This window comes from Cryptomeria japonica, chromosome 7, assembly GCF_030272615.1.
Source record: "Cryptomeria japonica chromosome 7, Sugi_1.0, whole genome shotgun sequence".
NCBI lineage: Eukaryota > Viridiplantae > Streptophyta > Pinopsida > Cupressales > Cupressaceae > Cryptomeria > Cryptomeria japonica.
This window is the reverse complement of record NC_081411.1, coordinates 146527324-146539764: the sequence shown is the minus strand read 5'-3', so window position 1 is coordinate 146539764 and position 12441 is coordinate 146527324.

Sequence of the window (12441 nt, the reverse complement as noted above, 5' to 3'; positions counted from 1 at the left end):
TCTTGATCAAATCCCTTTAATCTTCAATCTGCCTTCACTCAAAGTGTAGATCCATTCACTAGTTAGGCAACAACATACTCAACAGGTTTCTGCCAATCTTGCCAACAACTTTTATAAACAACTTCATCAACCTTAAATACAAATCAATTAGGTCGGTAACACAACAAAAACCTAATTCTCATCATTGAGATTACAAACAAGTTGGTACAATCTTGACTATTAGAAATCATATTAATGTCTTCACATTCTTCAAGAAAATTCCAACCGCTCCATGATCACCACTTCATCAGACTTTGTAACTCATCATGTGCTATGCATTAGATACAATCCACTTTACTCCTTCCCTAAATAATAAAAAAATGCACCAAAACAATTTGAACTTATCCTCATACAATGATCATACATGTCTCCATCATTACTGCTCATCAGATAATAAACCAACAAACTTGATTGGTTAGGGTTTAAGAACTGATAGGGATTACCTGTTACATTACATAGAAAGGTTTAACCCTTTACACCAGTTTACCAGTTCAACTCACAAACTTTACATACTGGTTTACAACATCTTCCACAAATCTCTTCTTACCAGTTACTAGCCAATATAAAAAAACCAATATCAGCAATAATATGAATACCATTGTCGATTGAATTGACATCAATGACAACATATCATTAATGCAATCTATATGCAAAATTCCTTCAATCTCCCCCTTTGGCATTTATGGAAATACAAATATCAATGCCTTTGATTGTTGTTGAGATTGGTGAATAGGAATCCTAATTTACATTACAAGGTATTCACCTTGCTCTGTCTATCTTCAGCCTACCATTGGTTCACCTAATCAGACACATAATTCTTCTCCTCAATCACATAATTCTTCTCCCGAATCACATAATTCTTCTCCCCCTTTGACAACAATGCCAAAGTGAAACTAAAAACATGTAATTCTACTCTCACTATGCATCAACATCATACTGCAACTTGATGCTCCCCTTGTGGAAAACATCCACTTCTTCATCAATCCATATAAAATTCTGCAAGTAATTCAAGGACTGATGCAATCAACATCATGCTCAAGTAACTTCATGAAGAGGGAAAACCCCTAATTGACTTCAAGGATACTCGAAAGAGGTCTTAGGTAGAGGTTTGGTAAAGATATTTACAAGCTGCTCCTCCATAGAAACATGCTCTAAGATAACATCTTTACTTTGAAATTTCTTCCTCAAGAAGTGATACTTCAATTCAATGTGCTTAATCCTTGCATGCAAAATGGGATTGGTTCTGATATTTCCAAAATGTGCCCCATCCACATAGCTTGTGTGCAATTCATATAAGCTTCTACATACTCATCTTTAGTAGTAGATTGTGAAGTACAACTCTACTTTTTACTACTCCATGAAACTAGACTTCCTCCTAGAAAGAATGCTTCATCGGTAGTACTCTTCTAGTCATCAATATTTCTTGCCCAATCAGCATCTGTGTATGCCTTCAAATCAAAATTTCCACCATATGGATACCATAACCCATAGTCAATAGTACCTTTCAGATATCTAAAAATTCTTTTGGTTGCCATCAAATTTACCTCTTTTGGATTTTTTTGAAATTGAGCAACAATACCAACTGCATGGGCAATATTCGGTCGACTGTGAACAACATAGTGTAATTTACTAGTCATTGACCTGTATTCTTTTTCATCTATAGACTTAGATGCATCTTCCTTGGACAATTTACAACCTGTAACCATTGGGGTTCCAACAAGTTTACAGTCACTCATACCAAAAGTCTTCAAAACCTCTTTCACATACTTTGATTGAGTAATGAAAATACCATTCTTCATCTGTTGTATCTGCAATCCTATGAAATTTTTTATTTCCCCTACTAATGACATTTGAAACTCATTCTTCATTTCATCTGCAAAATAGTTACTCATGTCATAATTACCTCCAAATATAATGTCATCAACAAATACTTCACTGACCAGAATTTCATCTCCTTCAGACTTGAGTTAAATGTTGTTGTCATCACTGGTACTATCAAAGCTTATCTTCATCAGATGAGTATGAATCTATTCATACCAAGCTTTGGGTGCCTTATTTAATCCATACAAAGCTTTATGCAATTTGCATACCATGTCTTCCTTATCTGTCAATGCATAACCATCAGGTTTCTCTATATAAACTTCTTCTTCCAACATCCCATTCAAAAATGCATACTTAACATCCATCTGGTACACCTTGAACTTCTTATGAGCTACAAATGCAAGTAATGTTCTAACACCTTCCAGTCTTGCTACTGGTTCAAAATTTTATTCATAGTCTTCTCCTTCTTCTTGCGCATAACCTTTGCATACTGATCTTTCCTTGTTGTGAACTACAACACCATCTTCATTTAACTTGTTTATGAACACCCATTTAGTACCTATAATATTCTTGTTTACCGGTCGGGGTACGAGGGTCCAAGCGTTGTTCTTCTCAATTTGATCCAAATTCTCCTCCATATCTTTCACCCAATGATCATCATCAAATGCCTCCTTAGTACTTCTAGGTTCAAAGGTGGAGATCATGCAAGAGTTTTCTCTTATTCTCTTTCTAGTTAGTACACCGACATCCTTATCCTCAATTATCTATTCAGGACTGTGATTCAGTCTCACATACCTAGGAATAACATGGTCATTCTCTTCAGGTTCAACTTCTTCATTATCATCTTTTGAATTTATTTGTTTCAATTGAACAAGTTCATCTGGATTTGCTTTACTAGTTTCTGATTTAACAATTTCAGGTTCCAAAAGAAAAATTAAAGGATCTTGATCTTCTTCTCTGAACTAGTTCCTTTTGAAACTTTAGGAAATTCATCTACATGAACATAAAAACTCTCAACAATTCTTTGTGTTCAGTTGTTGAAGCATTTATAGGCCTTACTCTTGGTGGAGTAGCCAAGAAATATGCCTTCATCACTCTTAGCTTCAAACTTGCTTATGTAATCACCTCTTTTGATAAAAAAGTTGCTTCCAAATATCTTAAAATAGCTAACATCATGTGATCTCCCATACTGGTATTGATAAGGGGTCTTGTCATTACCTCTTTTCACCAGAACTCGGTTCATTCTGTAGAAATCTCTACTTACAGCTTCTTTCCAAAAAAATTTAGCTACACCTCCTTGTATCAACATATTCCTAGCATCTTCAAACAATGATCGATTGTTTCTCTTTGCTATACCATTCTGCTATGGTGTCCTTGGTGCATAAATCTACTGCTTGATACCATTATCATCACAATACTTAGTGAGCTGCGCATAAGTGAATTCACCACCTTGATCTGCTCTCAGACATTTTATCTTTTTTCCACTCTCCTTCTTAGCTAAGGCCTTGAATGCCCTGAATTTACCAAAAGCTTCATTCTTATCCTTAAAGAATGTGACCCACATCATCCTTGAACAATTATCAGTGAAGGTCATGAAATATCTGTCACCTTGAATGCTTCTTTTTCTTATTGGTCCACATAGATTTGTATGAACCAAATCTAACAAGTCCTCTACTGAGAAGGAATTTTGTTGGGAAAAATGGTGTCTCAACCTGGCATTTATGCGAGGTTACTATTTATAGTAAGTTTTTATTTGAGCACAAAATAGTGTGAAACTCTCCCTGAAGCTTCTGGTTGGCTAGATAAGCATTCCGGTAAAGTTGCGTCGCAAGGTCACAGCTACTTTTGAAGATATTAAAGTTTTCGTCTTGGAGGGATGCGATAAAATGTTTAAACTTAATTTTGGGAGCTTTAGAGGCTCCGAAACACCCTAAAAAGTGGCCATAATTGGTGTAGCAGGTTACGAGGTGATAGAGCACTTCACGAGCTTTTCGGTGCTTCAAGCGGTTCGTCAATCGGACACCCAGTTCTCAAGTTATGGCCTCTGGAAGTTTGTACTCCTGAAATAGGAAAAATAATTTGTATTGGATACATAAATGAGCTGTAAAAGGGAGTGACATGTGTTGATGTGTGCTTTAACATGTCATAGGGCATCTAGAAGGGAGATAAGGTCGGCTACACCTTATTGGGTGGTTTTAGCCCATGGTTTTGTAATACCATTTGACGGTTTCTTGTATTGTATCTCCTATTTATGAGGTGTGTGAGATAGAGCTTGTGTGTAAAAAAGAGTCTTATGGCTATTGAGTTGCCTCTGAATCTCTGATTAGTGGTACTCCTACCAAGAGCTTGCTCTGCAAGTATGTTGTAATCTGTTTTTGATTGCTGAATAAAATATTGAACTGCTTTTGGAGTGTGGGGTTTTTCTCCCGAAAGGGTTTTCCCCACGTAAATCACTGTGTTGTGGTATGAATGCTATTATATCTATTTCTATTTTCTATAACTGTTGTAACGATCTGAAAAAGTTTTGCATTACCCTCCTCTCAAGGTTAGTGTAGGAAGTTGTTTCCGCTACTTAACTTCCTTACAAGTGGTATCAGAGCCTGATCACCTTTGGTTTCAATTGTGGGCAGTTGGGTTTTTTAAACTAATCCAGATTTGAGTGGGAGTTTGTGCAGAAGACACTTTTTGATCTTGTTGCAAGAATATTCAGATGGCGAGTTCATCAGGGAGAATAGAGGTGGAGAAATTTAATGGAAGTTGTAGACACCTAAAATTGTCATGTCTAATTAAATAAATATTTTATTTATTTAATTATCTAAGCCTAATTCTTCTATTAATTAAATAAATCCTTATTTATTTAATTAATTCATTTATCCTCTTCTAGCCTTATTTCTCATTTAAATAAATACATTTATTTATTTAAATTATCCTTTTTCCTAAATTAAATAAATATTCTTATTTATTTAATTATCCTAATTCTTCTATTAATTAAATAAATCTTTATTTATTTAATTAATTCATTAGCTTTTTCTACACATGACACATGTCATTCATCTCTTAATTCATACACTACCTACCTCTTTCATTATTTTGGTATTTCTTTTACCTACCCTCTAATCCTAGCCGACCTCCTTTTTACACCTCTCAATCTTATCCCTCCATTTCATCTTGTGTCTTCTATTTAAGGAGATGCCTCCTTCATTGTCAAACCCTGATGACTAATCTTGAAGACTTGGCTACACTACGATCCTACTTGCAACCACATTTCGTTCTTTGTTGAGCTCTTGTGCATATAAAATCTGAGAGAAAATATATCAAGCAAGATCAATGGAGATAGGAAGAATGGAAATCAAAACCCTATTGGACATGTGATGGTATAATCTTTGTGATTTTATGTGATTTGCATTGTCTTAGGTAATCTTCATATGTTATGGTGGATCTTTGTTGATTGTTGGGCTAGGGTTTTGTGGTTGGATTCATTTAGCCTTTCAATATTGTTGTTATTGTTATCCATTTTCACCATAAACATTTTGGCACGCCCGGTGGGACTCTTGTCCCTTTGCATTTAACCTTTTTGTTGCAGATTTTGCGTTTGTGAAGTTGCAGATCAGACATTTTTCGACGATATTTTAGGTTTTTTCCGCATCTGTGAACATTCAGATCGCATCTCTGAGTTTTAGGAGCATCTGCGGAATCTAGAATCGCGTCTATGTTTTTGACAAGTTTTATTTTGCAGGTCTCAGATAGGGACGTCTGTGTTACATAACCGCGTTTGTGTTACATAACCACGTCTGTGTTGTTTCTGCCCGCGTCTGTGTCCGACAGGGGCGTCTGTGATTTTTGGCCACGTCTGTGAGTCACAGAATCGCGTCTGTGTCATATAGACGCGTCTGTGTCTGGGGTAATAGTGTCTGTGTTTTACTGTTTTGAAAATTTCAAATTTTTCATTGATTCGATTTTCGGATTTCGCACCTAGGGTTTCAGATCTGGTTTATTTTTGGACTAACCCTTTCAGATCTAGCTAACTAAGTTTGTGCAGCTTGTTTTGGAAGCAAAAACGTTTTTGTTGAAGGCCCCTCTTTCACAAAGTGTTTTGGGTTTCTAAAATTCACCTAACTTGTGTGCTTGCAGGAAGGGGTGATCATTTGAAACAACCCAAACTACTAACAAATTTTGTTGCAGGGCCTTGGCTAGGGTTTTGAAATTTTGTTGTGTGCCTTGTTTTCATAGATTAGCAAACACTTCCATTGGTGCACTAAAATTGAATCATTGTCTTTTGTGTCTTGAGCAATAGGCTCTTTTTGTTTAATCTTTAGAGGGCCTATCTTCCCGTGTGGTCATTAGGACTACTAGTGAGAAGAGAATGACCCAAGTGGTAGCAAAAGAAAAGCCATCTTCTTCCAAGCCACTATAATCAAATGTATTCATGGTGAAAACTATGAATAACGTGTGCTGATTAGTTAATACCGACACTATGTCTCCCCATAAACCTATTTGATCAAATTTATTTGATCATTTGTAGGGTGTAACCCCTACTGGCTGGGAGCCTTCTGTATTTACAGAGCTGAAAGTGCCACATGTATGGCCACACAAGCGGATTCCCTTACTAGCACCTTTTTGTTTTAGAAGCCCAAATCCTTCTAGTTGTTGAGGCAGGAGGTCAGACCTCTGGTAGCGGCCCACACACATATGGTTCTTAGTAGAGATACAAAGTTTGTCATGGGGAGTTTTCATGGGGACTGATGCTTGGCTGACCCGAGAAGTGAGTGCCGAGGGTGGAGCCAGTGAGGTCAAGCATCTAAGTATCCGCTTTGAATAGCGTAGCCTCGGGGGTAAAACCCTATGTGGGATCAACAACTATTGTCTTGGCCAGCCATAAGAATTGTGCTTGTCTTATGTTAAACATTCAAACATTCAAGACCAAATAACAAAACATTGTGTCTTTTGTGTCTTCAAGTGTATGCAAAACATTTTACATCAAACAACACACTTTTGGAGTCTAAACATTTGCAAACATTGAGTCCTCATCAACATTGTGTCCTCTTGTCACAAAAAACAGTCAAACAGTCAGATTTGGTCACAACAAAACAACTCCACAGACTGGAAAAAATTGCACAAAATTTACAGAAACGCGTCTATGTCTGTTTTAACCGCGTTTGAGTCATCTAAGCGCGTCTATGAAGGGCATAATAGCACCTGTGTGTCTTCCAGCGTCTGTGTTGAACAGAGACACGTCTGTGTCCGGGAATCGCGTCTGTGAAGTATACAGAAGCGTCTGTGTCCAGAATTGAAAATTTTTACAGTCCAGCAAACAAAAGAAATCAGTTTCGGAATACTTGAGCTTCCTAGGTCATTTCTTCAAGTTTCGTCTAGCATTCAACCTGTCCTTGGGTCTCATACAGTTCATCATTGCTTCACATCTCATTTTACATTCATACTTGTCTAAACATGAGTCAAAAGGTCACTTGCTTGTCCTCACTATACTTTTTCAACACACTACATAAAACTACACTTTGCTAAGTGGTCCCTCATCAAGGTTTCTTACCTTTGGGTCTCATTTGGTCTTACTTAGAGTCAAGGTCAGCTTACCTCATCAAGAGAAACTATCATCTCTTTGGAAGTCACACCTACTCTACCACATATATACTTGGTCTTACACTTTGGACATTGCAAGTACACCTCAAGATTCATTTACACTCCATACAACTCTTGGTCTTCCATACTCTTTTCATTTTTCATCTAGTCTCTCACATCTTGGTCAAACACCTAGTTCATGGTTGAAACCCGTCTTCAAAAATCTAGGAGACAAGCTAAAGAAGCTCAAGAATCCGTAAATATGAGTTCTTATGAGTATGACAATGATTTATTTTTCAATCATGAGCACACTACATTGCCCGACATGGATGTTTATAGAAACAATCCAAATGTGGAAAACACAGACACTACAAACAACAATGCTACACACAATGACAATGTGGATGACTTTTCAATACAATCAGCAGATGTAGAAGAATCCATAATGAATCCTCATTTCAATAGATTGGTTGAAGAGATAATGAGAAGGGATAGACAGTACTTTCTACACATGATGGCACAAAGTGGAGCTAAAATACCTCATGACTTTGACATGTCTCAACTTATGGAAAATCGACCCTCGCAACAAACTCACTCCAACATAGATCAAAAGAGACCCAATAGTGGAGGAAATAGGGGACCACATATGGTACCTGAATCACCATCAGCTTTACTTCAAAAACCAAAAGTCCCACATACACAGGGGCAAACATATGATACTTACCTTCGAAGACCATTATGGAAGCCTTATGCAGATAGATATGCTCAAGCTATGGATCAATCAAAACAAGTGGATACTCAAAGGCATGCTCAAAATTTGGGGGCAACACAATAGAAAATGAAATGCCTATAGAATATGGTATACATGCACAAAACAGATATGGGGTTCCTCAACATGAAGCTATGCCAAGTGCTCCCCATATGCCACATCAATATAGACCTCCTCCATATGAACATGTCTACGATCAGTATCATCCATACATGCAACAAGCTCCTCCTCAAATTGGTGTCTCAAACATGGGGTATGCTACAAGAAATCAATCTCCTCCCAAGAGCAACTTGGAGCAACAAATTAGAGATTTACAAAAGAAAATGGAGGACATGAGTATGCCAAAACCAACATACACTATGAGAGACATATGTCCTTATCCCTTTGATAAGAGCATTTCAATGCCTCCATTTCCTGCACACTTTGTGACGTCAAAATTTGACAAGTATAGAGGAAAAGGAGACCCCAAGGCACACATAAGACAATTTTTCACAGCCTGCATTGAGGTAGCGGGAGAAGAAACATACTTGATGAGGTTGTTCCCACAGAGCTTAGGCGATCAAGCTATGGAATGGTTCTCTCAATTACCACCTGGTATTAAGTCATGGGGTGACTTGGCAGAGGCATTTATTCAGCATTTCTCCTATAATATAGAAACAGATATCTCAGTCACTACTTTGTGCAATACTAAACAAAAGGAAGGAGAATCTTTTGCGTCATTTTTACAAAGATGGAGAAATCTAGCTAGCAGATGCTCTTGCAAAATCCCACAAAAGCAAATGGTAGAAATGTTCACTCAAAATGTTAACAAGGACATTGGCTATGATCTAAGGAAAGCTTGTTTGTCCACTTTCAAAGATGTTATTGAAAAGGGCTTAGCAACAGAAAAGGTCTTAATTGAACAAGGAGTCATTAAGATATTCAAGGAAAACAAAGATGATTTTAAAGGAAAAGACAAGCCAAAATTTTGGAATAAGAACAAGAACACAGTTAATGATGGTGTTGTTGATGCCAATACAGTGAGACCCAAGTTCATCTTTTCGGGATCAAGTTCTACAAACAATCAAGTGAATACTCAAACAACTTCTAGACCATGAAGGAAGTATACCCCATTGGGAGAACCACTTGAATTAGTCTTCAAAAAGCTTGTGACAAACAAAGTGATCACAGTTCCAGATTTTCCTCCATACGAACCAAAGGTCAAACCAAATTGGTGGAACGATGATGAGTATTGTGAATTTCATAAGAGCAAGGGTCATAAAATAGGTAATTACCATCGACTGAAGAATATTGTGCAAGATCTCATTGATAGAGGTGACATTGAGATTGAGGGACACTCATCCAATCAAGAACATGAGATGTTTAAGGAACCATTCCCAAAACATGATAAGGGAAAAGCCAAAGTCACAGATGATCAGGCCAACTATACTAGAGCACCTTATAACTATGATTCAACTATCAATCACATCTCAATGGACAATCATATCTCTACTATTACCATCAAGAACAAAAATCCTGAGAATCCTCCTCAGAGACCCAAGATTGTCCTAAGAGGTGTTGGATCTTCTTCCGAACATACCTCTGAATGTCATGTTACAACTCGTCGAGGTAAAATTACGTTGCCAGGTGCCTCTACTAAAAATACCAATCCTTCATCAACCAAGCCTGAGTATGACCTTGTAGAACAATTAGGGAAGACACCCGCGCTCATCTCCATCCTTGAGCTTCTACGTATATCCCCCGCTCATAAAGCTATTCTTGACAAAATCTTGAGAGATACTGCCGTTCCTACTGATCTGAACGTGGACCAGTTTCAAGCCATGGTGGGATACCTTTCCATTCCACATTCCCTTACATTCATAGAAGCCGATGACGCCTCTGTAAGTCTGCCTCATAATGCACCTTTACACGTTGAAGCCTTCATACACAAACATCGAATAAAGCGAGTCCTGATAGATGGAGGAGCTGGTCTAAACATTTGTACATTGAGCACCATTAAACAATTGGGATATTCTGATAAAGCTGTGAATTCAACAAACCAAATCACCATCAAGGCATATGATGATGAAGAGCGTTCATCCAAGGGCACAATCACCTTACCTCTAAGAATTGGGCCAGTCACAAAGGATGTGGTTTGTCAGGTCCTATATCTAGATCTCACATACAACATATTGCTAGGACGTCCTTGGATTCATGAAATGAGGGCAGTCCCATCAACATATCATCAATGCATTAAGTTTCCTCATAATGGAGTCGAGGTAATAGTTAACGGTGATCCTAATCCATTCATATATTGTAATAACCTGAGATCACATACTGAGACTATCATTCCCAGTAATCGTGAGGCTGCTCCTTCTTCGGCATACATTGATCCTGAGTCATTGAAACCTTCGACATCAAGACAAGGTGAACTTAAAGGCAAATTTCAAGACAAAGGCATGGGAGAATACACTTTAAATCAGACCATGTATTTACGACAAGTCATGAGCTCTCCAAAAGAATATGGAAGGCCACATCCTAACAAGCAAATCTTCATCATGATACTCAAATGGGATCCTACTACCTTTCAAAGATGGGGTGAACTAGAAGAGGAAGATTTATACAAAATGCTTTACAAAGACATTGAAGAGGACACACAAGATCAGATCAGTATACCCTGTGAGAAATATGGCAAAGGCTTCAAGATTCTACAAAAATTTGGGTATGATGGAAAAAGCCCTCTTGGGTTACGCAAAGAAGGCGTTATGGAGCCCTTACAACCTGAATTGACTATAAAAAGGGAATGCTCAAAGGGACTTGGTTTTCTGACTTCCAAGATCCACACTAAAAGGACAGAGGAGGCATCACAAATCAAAGTTGCCAAAATTCAACAAGAAGATTACTATTCCACAGATTCCAATGAATGGGAATGGGGTTTAGACAAATCCTCCAGTGACTATGGGCTCACTGAGACATTCAGAGAGCCAGATGAACCCACAGAAGAAGAGGAATTTTATAAAAAGTTCAGAGTTGGTCAAGAAACAACCCATAAGGATGCCGCACAGTCTTCGTTTCAAGGTTCTAGGTCGAAATCACATAGGATGAGGACACTTGTCCCGGAAGGCGCTACTAGTGACGAAAATTTGGATTCGCTTGCGATCGAAACTGATGAGGAGAGTTCCATCAATGACCTCGACGATTGCCTCGATATACCCGAATATAACCACATCTTCACTCTTAGCCCTGCAAACTCCGAAAACATTAAAGGTCTTCCCCTTGTTCACCACCAACTCATTGACTGGGATTATGAAGGATCAGCACAATTTGATACATTTCAAAATGACGAAGCTATTATTGACTATCTTGGCATACGAGATGATCTTCCCCCTGGGGATCATAAAGCAGGATACATCATAGAACTCAACAAAATGGCATATTTCGGTGAGGGTGTCGGACCTTCCAGTCGCAAAAATGTGAAAATAAGAACAAATCAAGGGTCTTATGGCGAAAACCACACTGTGGCGCTATCTGATTCCAAAAAAGTAAAAAGAAAGGGCGTATCTGAGGGTGAAAACCTCTCTGAGGCACCCGAAGATGGAAGGCTCGACATTCTCCCAGCATCATATGAGGAAAAGTCATCCATGTTGGTAGAGGAGACTATCAAGACAAACATTGGTACAGAAGAGGTTCCACACAACATATTCCTGACTCAATCCTTGACAGAGTCCGAAAGGTCAAAATTCATAAGCTTCTTCAAAGAACAACAAATCAACTTTGCATGGTCATACGCTGATATGCCTAGATTAGATCCGGATTTGGTAATGCATCATTTGACAGTCAAACCAGGGGCAAAGCCAGTGAAACAGAAATTAAGGAAAATGCATCCACAAGTGGCATTACTAGTCAAAGCAGAGCTGGAGAAATTATTGGATGTCGGATTCATACGCCCAATTGATTATCCCGAATGGATCTCCAATTTAGTACCTGTCAGTAAACCAGATCGCAGCATCAGAATATGTACAGATTTTAGAGACATCAACAAAGCTTGTCCAAAAGATGACTTTCCATTACCAAATATCGACTTGATCGTTGATCTCATAGCAGGTCACGAAATGTTATCTTTAATGGATGGATTTTCTGGTTATAATCAAATCAGGATTGCACCCGAGGATCAACACAAAACATCATTCACTTGTCCGTGGGGAACTTTTTGTTGGAATGTCATGCCCTTTGGGCTGAAAAATGCAGGTGCTACATAT